Consider the following 12,143-nt stretch of genomic DNA (forward strand, 5'->3'; position numbering starts at 1 on the left):
TCTAAGAATCCTGAAACATGAATCAGGAAGGATATATGTACCCCGATGTTCATAGCAGCACAGTTTACAATAGCTAAGATCTGGAAAAAACCCAAGTGCCCATCAGCAGATGAGTGGATAAAAAAGCTGTAGGACATTTACACCATGGAATACTACGCAGCTGTAAAGAAGAATCTCGTACCCTTTGGGACAGTATGGATGGACCTGGAGAATATTATGCTAAGTGAAACAAGCCAGGCAGCGAAAGACAAATATCACATGATCTCACTTATACGTGGAATCTAAAGAACTTAATAAACTGATGAACAGAATAGATTTAATCACATGGAAGCATAGGTGAGACTGACGAATGTCAGAGGGATGGAGGAGGGCGGGTGGTTGGAGAGGGAGAGAGTAACCAAAGAATTTATATGCATATATACACAACCCAAGGACATGGACACTGGTGGGGAGAGGGACTGGGGAGGGGGAAGGAATGGGGTGGAACGGGTCATTGGGGAGAAAAAGGGACATCTGTAATATTTTAAACAAAAATAAAATTTCAAACAAACAAACAAACAAAAACAACAAACTAATATTCACCCTCAACCCATGCAATATTCTGACATATAAAATCAGAGCGACTGGGAATATCTCTAATGTTATTTAAAGGAAAGACAAAAGAATGATTTTTGGAGAATAAATTTGACACAGATAAGTGATACACAGATAAGTAACAGTGTTGTCAATACTTTCTTTAGCTTTACAAGGAAAACAATATTTAGTTGGCAAGGTTGACAATTTGACTCACCGTAGGAAGGAGAAAGCCAATGAACTGAAAAAAATGGAGGGTTTACTGTGCTGCATTTACCTATGCTGCCATCCTGACGGGAATCCTTGGCTTCAATTGCTTATCTGTGGGATTGGCTTTTCTTTCCATTTTAAGTAATAAATTATTTGGTCACATTTCTCAAGAAAAATATTTGAAAACGCTTCATATATTATTATTTTTTGTGGGGAAAAGTTGGTTTACAGATGTGAGTGTGAAACAGAGTTCATTCTTGTACAGTAAACGGTCGATTTCGTGGACCTTGATTTAATGGACTTCAGATTTAACAAGAAAAATTCATTTCCATATGTCATATGTGAAAATTAACACCCTGCTAATTTAAAAATGCTTTTAACCAAGATTTACTTATAATTAAATTAATAGCTTATGTTTTGTTCTTAATTCACTGTTATTTTTAACAAATTTTATGAATAAGGCATATGTTGAGAAAGAGCACTATAGTAATATCGCCAGCATAAATAAATTTTACATATCTACAAATATAGTCTACATATTTAAATCCAAGTGCCACCACTCATAAACAGTGTTCCTCAGATGATTAGCACTTGATCACACCACATCAAGTACAGTAATTGGTTCTGTTGTCACTTGGTGTGACTTTCTGCAGCAGTTTTAACCTGTGCCAGCTCATGTTCCCACCTGAGCTAAGTCACACCCCAGCCCCAGGCATTTGTTAAGTGGAGATGCCTGGTGAATGCACGCAGTTACTAGACCTAGTCAGTATAAATTTATAATTATAATAATACATATACAAAACTTTTCTGTGAAATGAAGCTTTCTTGCTTACTTAATTTTAAGTAAATAAACCTGCCTAATAAGTGAAAACAAGTAAACTAACTAATGTGCCAAGCTTTTAACATATTCATTTGGAAAACCTACTTTATTACCTAATGGACTTTCCCTTTAAGGGACACCCCCTCACCTGAATAAGTCCCCTCACCTGAATAAGTCTCTTATATCAAGGTTTTACTTTACTCTCATTCTCCCACAACCACATCATAAATACAACTAAACAAAGAACAACAATCACTCCAAACCACATGAAATCTAGCTTAACAGACATCCTACAACAAGAATATAAAGAAGACGCCACTGATACTGGTAGGAGGGCCAGAGACACTGAACAGGCTGGTCCCACACCCACAAGTGTTGGATAAAACTGCTCTAACCTAGTGAAGGGAATAGAATAAAGATCCAGGAGGCACTGAGAGTCCCAAACAAGAAGAACCCAAAGAGGCCCACACCAACACACATCATAATCCAATGCAAAAGGTTGAAGACTTAAAAAATCTTAAAAGCAGCAAGAGAAAAGGAATGAGCTCCCACAAGACTGTCAGCTGATTGCTCACCAGAAACTTTGCACGCCAAAGGGATTGGCAAGAAATATTTAGAGTGACTAAAAGCCAAGATTACTCTACCCAGCAAAGCTACCCTTTAGCATTGAAGGATATGTAAATAGCTCCTGGAAAAGAAAAAGTTAGAAGGGTTCATCACGGAACCAATATTACATGAAATGTTCAAGTGTCTTCTTGAAGAAGAGGAAGAGGAAAGATTAAGAATATGAACAGTCAAATGGCAATAAATACATACCTATCAACAACTGAATCCAAAATAAATTAATAAATAAATATTAAGGAACAGCCGGAACAGAAAGAAACTCATTATGATGGTAATCAGGTGGGAGGAGGGTTGGGGGCTTTGGTAAAATAGGTGAAGGGATTAAGAAGTTCAAATTGGTAGTAACAGAATAGTCATGAGGATGTAAAGTACAGCATAGGGAATAGAGTCAATAATATTGTAATAAGTCTGTGTGGTGTTAGATGGGTATGAGGTTTCTCGGGATAATCACTTGGTAAGTTATAAAGGTCTAATCACTGGGGCATAGTTTTGAATCTAACATAATATTGTATGTCAACTGTCATTGAAAAATAAAAATAATTTAAAATAATAATAAAAACAAAATAAAACTTAAAAGAAAAGCTATACATTAATATTTATACCAAATCAATAGGTATATAGGCATAAATAGTGACTCCCTCTCAAGTATGAGATATTATCACCTTTCCATTAAGAATCTTTGTTTTATATATATATTGTGAAAATGTTCACACATGTTCATGTATTTAAATAACAGTTTCTTTAATCACTGTGGGTTATTCATCTAGGTTCAATGAGTGTCAGTCTATGACAAATCATCACCGTTTTCTGGTACATCTGCAATCTCACACCGCCTTACAATTTCTTTTGATTAAATATGTTTATAATGACTTTTAGACAGAGATGAAGGGAGAGGGAGAAAGAGATAGAAACATCGAAAAGAGAGAAACATGTATCAGCTGCCACCTGCACAACCCTCACTGGGGATGGGGTCCGCAAGAGCCCTGACCAGGAATTGAACCAGTGACCTCTTGGTGCATGGGATGATGCTCGGCCAATGCAGCCACACTGGTCGGGTTGCTTTCCAATTCCTTATGGGAAAATGCATGCAATATTCTGAGTCATGCCTTGAGCCAAACACTATTCTATTTTTACTCTTATCTTTCTCTTCCCCCTCCACCTTCGCCTGCTCATAATCCCAGGCCCAGTCTCTACTCTTATTTTTGTTTTCTCTTTTAGTGTGCTGCTCTGATGGTCTGATCCTGCCAGAGAACAGATTCAAAGTCAATGCTGAATACCCACCTCAGAGGGACAAGACAGAACAGTGATGCTAGCCACCCGTCCCATTTTCCTCTCACCAATGGCTTTGTATGGTGGCTCCATAATGGCTGTGACTGAGGCCCTGGTGCATGTGAAGAACACTCTCCTGCCACTTTGGCTGTGGGTGCTTCTGTTCTCATATGAATGGTCTCTGGTTGTGAACTCCCAACGCCATGGTCCCGCAGAAGTGGTGATTCCCAAGAGGCATGCCAGCCGCATACAGCCTCCAGGCTGGCTCACTTACAGCCTGCATTTTGGGGGCCAGAAGCACATTGTCCACATGAAAGTTAACAAACTTTTCTTGTCCAAGCACCTCCCAGTGTTCACCTACACAGACCAGGGGGCTCTTCTTAAGGACCAGCCTTTTGTCCAGAAGGAATGCTACTACCATGGTTATGTGGAGGGGGACCCAGAATCCCAAGTTGCCCTTAGTACCTGTATGGGAGGGTTTCAAGGATTATTACAAACAAATGACATTGTTTATGAAATAGAGCCCAAAAGAGTTTCTACCACATTTGAACATTTCATATACCAGATGGACAGTGAGGAGACACAATTTCCACCCATGAGATGTGGACTCACAGATGAAGAAATAGCACAACAATTGAAATTTCAAGAGAGTGTTAATTTCACTTTGATGCAGAGTGGGTATGAAGGCTGGTGGACCCACAAACGGATTCTTGAACTGGCAGTGGTGGTGGACCACAATCGGTATCTTCATGACCAAAGTAACACCTCAGTGGTGCAGTATGTAGTATTCCTTGTTGTCAATGAAGTAGATAACTTTTTGGATTCACTGGATGTTGATGTGGTTTTAATGGGAATTGAGGTCTGGACTCAAAAAAACCCCATTATAATAGATACTATAACTGATCTCCTGGATGCATTTTCCACATGGAAGACACTTGGCTTTAATAATCGCTTACCCCATGATGTTGCACATACTTTTGTAAAGCGTGACTATGGTATTACTGTTGGCTTAGCCTATGTTGGAGCAGTATGTCACTTTCATTATAATTGTGGGGTTGATAGTTTCATGGATGATAATTTTCATAGTTTTGCATATATTGTGTCACATGAGATTGGTCACAATTTGGGTATGGAGCATGATGACAACACTTGTATATGTGGACATAACTACTGCATAATGTATCCTACAAAAGTAAGTGCAACTAGGTTCAGCAACTGCAGTTATGCAGACTTCATGAACACCATTGCAAGACGAAACTGTATGTACATTTCATCAAATACAGGGAACATCTTCAAATTTACACAGTGTGGGAACAGTGTGGTTGAAGAAGGAGAAGAGTGTGACTGTGGCACTTTAAGTTTGTGTATGAAAGATCCATGCTGTACGTCAAACTGCACACTCAGACGTGGCGCTGTTTGTGCTTTTGGGCTTTGTTGCAAAGACTGCCAGATTGTGCCAACAGGCGAAGTTTGTAGACCAGAGGAAAATGAATGTGATCTCCCAGAGTGGTGCAATGGGACATCCTACCACTGTCCAGAAGATGTGTATGTGCAGAATGGGAACCCATGCAAGGGCGGTGGCCACTGCTATGAAAAGAGATGCAATAACCGTGAAGAACAGTGTAGGAAAATTTTTGGCAAAGACGCCAAGAGTGCAAATCAGATTTGCTACAGGCAGATGAACACACAAGGTGACCGTTTTGGTAACTGTGGTATCAAGAACGCTGCATATGTAAAATGTGACATCTCAGATATCTTGTGTGGGAGGATTCAGTGTGAAAATGTGACAGAAATTCCCCGACTGAGAGATCATTCTACGGTGCATTGGACTCGCTTCAATGGCGTCACCTGCTGGGGTACAGACTACCACTTGGGGATGACCATACCTGACATAGGTGATGTGAAAGGTGGTACAGAGTGTGGTACAGAACACGTCTGTGTCGAAAGGAAGTGTGTGCATATGTCACTTCTGTTAAGAAATTGTTCACCTAAGGCCTGTAATATGAATGGGGTCTGCAACAACAGGCTACACTGCCATTGCAACCGGAAGTGGGACCCTCCCTTCTGCCTGGAAGAAGGTAGTGGAGGTAGTATTGATAGTGGCCCACCCCCTGGGAAAAAATTGCAAGGAACAGGAAAAGGGAAGGTTTACCTGCTACTACTTTTGTTGATTCCCTTTTCTCTTGCATTATGCTTCTTAATTTTGTGCTGTATGCATGATGAAGAATAGATGAGAGTGAACAGCAGAATGTGGCACATTCACATGAGTAAGAAGAGCAAATGTCAAGACTTTATCTAAGGAAGAAGAGCAACATGTTTCAATTTCATGTAAAGAGGTGCAAGATGTTACAGTTTCATCTAAGGAAGAACAGTGAAATGTTCTACTGCATTTTAGAAAGAAAAGCAACAATTTACAGTTTCAGAAAAGAAACCCAATCTTATCCAATTTCCCATATGCTAAGTTTTAGTGTCCTGCCTATAGAAATGTTACAGAATGTGTCACAGACCACTGACATAATCTGAGAATTTTTATTCTTTGGCATCATAAAACATTGGCCATTAAACAATTAGCAAAATATCCGAATTCCTGGAATAGGTCTAGTTTCCATTATTTTAAATAATGTTAGCGTTTAATTGTTCCTGGGATTTGTCTTTCTGTGTTTCCTGAGTGAAAGTACAGCTAATAGATAATGTGTATTTATGTGCTTTTAATTTGCTCTCTCATTTCTAACCATCCTTCCCATTTGTACGCTGCTTTGTCACACAGGGAATGCAAACATACTAATTAAATTTCTCGTTTGCCAGTCCTCTCATTATTACTTTCTTCAATAGCTGGCAACTAGAGGGAGACTGGACACCTGGGAAGTGTTGGATTACTGTTCATACCAGTCTTGCCTCATCAACAGCTCTAGCCTTTACGAAGATGGTAACTTTCAGTCTGCACATTATTACTATATATAACCCAAGGGTGGGCAGAAGTAGGTTTATAGCCGTGAGTATGTGAAGCACAATTTATTCTTTTATTATTGACTAATTGCTGTATTATTTTCCATACAAATGACTGTAAACCTACTTTTGCACACCACTGTATATAATGTTCTAATTATAATTTCGTATATTTACATATATTTTAGTAACTATCAGTACCAAAATACTGTCGGGCTCAGAGAAACCAGCACAGCTAGCAAGCATGTTGCCCTCAGGGTTCAGAGTGCCAGATCTTTGAGTCCTGCACCTGAGGTTTCGGTACCAGATTGGCTAACCTTCTCCTCAGAGGTTCTAGTATTAGATCCATGGGACTTATTCCAAAGGCATAGGTTCTAATAATCCCATCTCTTCCCTTTGATCCCCAGTCCTAGGAGCAATCGTTACATCTCCTTGTTAGTAACTCATGGTTATCTCTGTGGTGTGGTTCCATTTTATGACACATCTCAACCGACAGAGTATTATCCTAGTATAATGGAGAACACAGAGGGGAGACTGACATGAAAAGCTTTTAACTCTTTTACACCAGATTTTTGTTGTCTGTCTCTCAGAAGGGTGATTTAAGCTATCTACCCTCTGAATGGGGAGGGGAAATGCACACCATTTTCCCTTGAGTGTCTGGGGTTTAGGGAAGATAGGATTGACCAGGTGGCCACAAAATTGCTGTTTGACTATCTGTCTTAGTTCCCTCTTCCACTAGTCCTGGAATTTTCCTAGCTTCGTATTATATTATAACAGCTGGATTTCACATGGGCACCTGGTCCTGGCTCTGGTGTTCCAAGCTATGGAGGCCAGGCTAGGTTCCAGCCCTGGATCTTCTCAGGGAAATAACCCTCCCGTAGCCAAGAGATCCCACTACACTCTTCTGGCACCCCTGGAAGCTGAGTCAGCCCTTCTCCTAACCTCGCCCTTCCTATCAGTCTCCTAGTGTTTTCTGCCCTTCCTTGATATACGTCTGCTCCTCAGCTGGGCCTCAGTTGGCAATCCCAGGTGAATGTTCCCCAGTTTCGATGTACATCCAGTCTGGCCCGGGGAGGACGTGAAAGCAAGCTCTGCCTATTTGGCTGCCACCTTCTCCCGCTCTGTACTTTTTCTTATAAAATGGATATTTAAAAAAACCCTACCATACTCTGAAGGACATATGAATCTCCACAACCATGTTTTCTCTGGTAAAGAAATGAATAAATAAAATAAAAACCAGAAAATCCAAATTATATTCTACGAATTTATTTTATGGACATCCAAGAGCTGAGAAAGCAATGTGGAGATGAACTAAAATTTCAGGGAGGGAAAAAATTCTGAAAAGCTCTCAGTCTTGCCCCTCATTTTTCTTCTGAGACATTGGCAATAATGGATGTGAATTGAGCCTTAGCCCAGTTAAAGGACTTCCTCTGAGAGAAAGAGAACTCCCCTGTGTTCTTTGTTACTGCTTAGGTTTAGATTGACTCACAAATTAGACATCAAAGGGCCTCTAATTTGCAGCCATTGCCCCCAAGTCACAATTATTTAATTTAAGAGCTTTGTGGGAGGCTGGAGACCTACTCTGAAATTTCTTAAACACGTGGTTTCCTAAATTCATGGCATATTTTGAATACAAGACATAGTAAAGGAAGGCTTATCTCAAGCATCTATACTGTCTATGTTTTTTAAATTGATTTTTAGAGAGAGAGGAATGTGAGGGAGAGACATAGAAACATCAATGAGATGGAAACATCAGTCCGCTGCCTCCTGCATGGCCCCTACTGGGGATCGAGCCTGCAAGTTGGGCATGGGCCCTGATCAGGAATCCAACCAGCAACCTCATGGTACATGGGACTCAATGAAGTAACTGAGCCACACCGGCCCAAACACTTATCGGATTTTGTCACATCAAAATCCGATAGCAAACCTTTGGAGAGCAGGATTGTCAACCTCTAGGTGATAGAGATAAATCCCCCATAATCTTTCAGAGCTGAGAAAATAAGAGTCACATAAACTCACAATTAAGTCTAGCAGTCTCATGCCTGAGCAACACGAGAAAAGGAGAATTCACCCAAGATTTACTAAAACTCACTCACCTCATACCTAGCACTACGCATGACTTAAGGTAGCCAGCTTCTCATACAATCTTTCCAACAGAAGAAAGAGAGAAAACTCTCTAAAGAAGCCACCTGGAGCTGCTTTGGTGGTTTATATGCAATTTCCTGCATACATGTAACTGGAACTATACATGCTAATACCCAAAATGCATGGCTTATTACTGAAAGAAAAAGAAAGGCAAAAGAAAGAGAAACTATGAGTAATATGAAGGTGATCCTGATAGTGGAGGAAGAGTACACTTAAAAAGTAACTATGATGCCCGGCCAGGCATGGCCCAGCGGTTGAGCATCAACCTAGGATCCAAGCAATCAGGGTTCGATTCCCGGTCGGGGCACATGCCCGGGTTGCGTGCGGGCTGCAGCCGATCAATTACTCTCTCATCATTGATGTTTCTGTCTCTCTCTCTCCCTCTCCTTTCCTCTCTCTGAAATCAATAAAGATATATTTTTTTTAAAAAAGTAACTCTGAGATTAAAGCTGGCTGCAGACTGAGCGGAAGCTACACTAACACTCTCCCAAGCCCTCTCATGCCCCGCACTTCCTACCAGTCTCTATGTGGTCTCCACTTTTCCTCCTTGGTTATGAGGGTGCCTCCAGCTCATCTTCAGTTGCAGCTGATTATTCAGGATGGTTTTTCTAAATTTTTGTTGTAATTCCAGTTTGGCCCCGGGAGAGTGTCAGTGTAGCTTCCACTCAGTCCACCGCCATCTTTAATCTCTATTCCTTTTTTCAATGTCCTGTAGTTTTCTGAGTAGAAATATTTTAGCTCCTTGATTAAGTTTATTCCACGGTATCTTATTTTTTTGTTGCATTGGTAAATGGGATTGTGTTTTTAGTTTCTCTTCCTGAGACTTCATTTTGGGTGTATAAAAATGCCATTGATTTCTGGGTGTTACTTTTGTATCCTGCTACTTTGCCAAATTCACTTATTAAATCTAGTACTTTTTGGTGGAGTCCTTAGGGTTTCCGATGTGCGATATCATGTCATCTGCTAATAATGACAATTTCACTTCCTCCTTTCCTATTTGGATGCCTTTCATGTTTTCTTCTTGTCTGATCACTGTGGCTAAGACTTCCAGTGCTTTGTTGCATAAGAGTGGTGAAAGCAGACAGACATCCCTGTCTTGTTCCTGTTTTTCAGGGAAATGCTTTTCGTTTTTGCCTATTGTGTATGATGTTGGCTGTAGGTTTGTCATATACGCCCTTATTGTGTTGAGGTATGACCCCTCTATTCTCACCTTGCTGAGAGTTGTTATCAATAATGGGTGCTGAATATTGTCGAATGCTTTTTCTCTGTCTATTGATATGATCATATGATTTTTATCTTTCATTTTATTTATGTGATGTATCACATTTATTGATTTGTGGATACTCTACCAGCCTTGCATCCCTGGAATAAATCCCACTAGGTCATGGTGAATAATCTTTTTAAAACATTCCTGGAACCAATTTGCTAATATTTTGTTGAGGATTTTGGCATCTATGTTCATCAGGGATATTGGAAGTCTTCCTTCCTCCTGGATTTTATGGAATAGTTTGAGGAGGATGGGTGTTGGTTCTTCTCTGAATGTTTGGTAAAACTCCCCTGTGAAGCCATCTGGTCCAGGACTTTTGTTTGCTGGGAATTTTTTGATTACTGCTTCAATTTCATTAATTGTTATTGGTCTATTCAGAGTTTCTGATTCTTCCTGAGTCACTTTTGGAAAATTGTATGTTTCTACGAATTTGGCCATTTGGCCCATGTTGTACAATTTGTTGGCATAATTGTTTGTAATATTCTCTTATGATCCTTTGAATTTCTGTGGTGTCAGTTGTTACTTCACCTCTTTCCTTTCTGATTTCATTTATTCGGGTGCTCTCTCTTTGTTTCTTGATGAGTCTGGCTAAAGGTTCATTAATCTTCTTTATCTTATCCAAGAACAAACTGTTGGATTCATTGGTCTTTTATATTGCTTTTTTAGTCCCTATGTCATTTATTTCTGCTCTGATCTTTATGATCTCCTTCTTCTATTTACTCTGGGCTTTTCTTGTTGTTCTCTTTCTCAATTAGTTGTCAGGTTAGATAGTATATTAGAGATTTTTCTTGTTTCTTGAGATAGGCCTGGAGTGCTATGAACTCCCTTCTCAGGACTGCTTTTGTCTGTCCCATAGATTTTGGACTGTTGTATGTTCATTTTCATTTGTTTCCAGGAATTTTTAAATTTATTCCTTGGTCTCATTAGTAACCGATTCATTGTTTAAAAACATGCTCTTAAACCTCATGTCTTTAAATGTTTTTGAGTGTGTTTATTCAGTTGATGTCTAGGTTTATACCATTGTGATCCAAGAAGATGCTTGATATGATTTCAATCTTCTTGAACTTCTAGAGACTTATTTTGTGTCCTAATATGTTGTCTCTCTTTGAGAATGTCCCATGTGCACTGGAGAAGAATGCATATTCTGCAGTTTTGGGGTGAAATGCTCAGTAAATGTCAATTAAATCTGTGTGATCTAGTGTGTCACTTAGGGTCATTATTTCCTTGTTGATTTTTTGTCTGGAAGATCTACCCAGTGATGTCAGTGGGGTGTTTCCCATTTGGATGTAGCCCCTTACAATGACTGTATGGGTGTCTATCTCTCCCAGTGATCCCACTTCTAGAAATTATCCTAAGAATCCTGAAACACCAATCGGAGAGAATATATGCACCCCTATGTCCATAGCAGCACAATTTACAATTTACAATAGCTAAGATTTGGAAGCAGCCCAAGTGCCCATCAGTAGATGAGTGGATAAAAAAGCTGTGGGACATTTACACCATGGAATAATATGCAGCTGTAAAGAAGAAAGATCCCATACCCTTTGGGACAGCATGGATGGGCCTGGAGAATATTATGCTAAGAGAAATAAGCGAGGCATGAAAGACAAATATCACATGATCTCATTTATATGTGGAATCTAAACAACATAATAAACTGATGAACAAAATAGATTCAGTGACATTGAAGCATGGAACAGACTGATGAATCTCAGAGGGAAGGCAGGAGTGAGTGGGTGGATGGGGAGAGATAAACCAAAGAATTTATATGCATATATGCGTACCCCATGGACAGAAACAATAGTGTGGTGAAGGCCTGGGGCAGGGTGAGGTGGAATAGAAGGGGTCAATGGGGGAAAGGGGACATCTCTAATACTTACAACAATAAAGATAAATTTTTTAAAAATCCATAATTTAAGAAAAACTGAGGGTTTTTTTGTTTTGTTTTAAATATATCTTTCTTGATTTCAGATAGAGGAAGGGAGAGGGAGAGAGAAAGAAACATCAATGATAAGAGAGTCATTGCTTGGCTGCCTCCTGCAGGCCCCTGACTGGGGATCGAGCTGCTACCCGGGCATGTTCCCCGACTGGGAATGGAAACTCCATCTCCTGGATCCTAGGTCCATGCCTAACTGCTGAGCCACGCCTGGCCAGGCAAAAGTTTTTTTATATATTTAAGTGCTTCTATATTGGTTGCATATATGTTTACCAGGGTTAAATCCTCTTTTGGACAGATCTCTTAATATTGCATCGTGCACCTGTCATTTTTATTTTACCTACTGGAGAAAG

At 39.9% G+C, this 12,143-nt stretch overlaps 1 pseudogene across 1 annotated transcript; it reads left to right on the top strand.

The window, feature by feature from the left end:
• Window positions 1–3,533: 3,533 nt before the first annotated feature.
• Window positions 3,534–5,726, top strand: LOC308556269 (disintegrin and metalloproteinase domain-containing protein 20 pseudogene; annotated as a pseudogene). Its single transcript has one exon. The product of its transcript is annotated as a disintegrin and metalloproteinase domain-containing protein 20 pseudogene (transcript).
• Window positions 5,727–12,143: the final 6,417 nt, after the last annotated feature.

This window comes from Miniopterus schreibersii (assembly GCF_964146895.1).
Source record: "Miniopterus schreibersii genome assembly, chromosome: 4".
Lineage (NCBI taxonomy): Eukaryota > Metazoa > Chordata > Mammalia > Chiroptera > Miniopteridae > Miniopterus > Miniopterus schreibersii.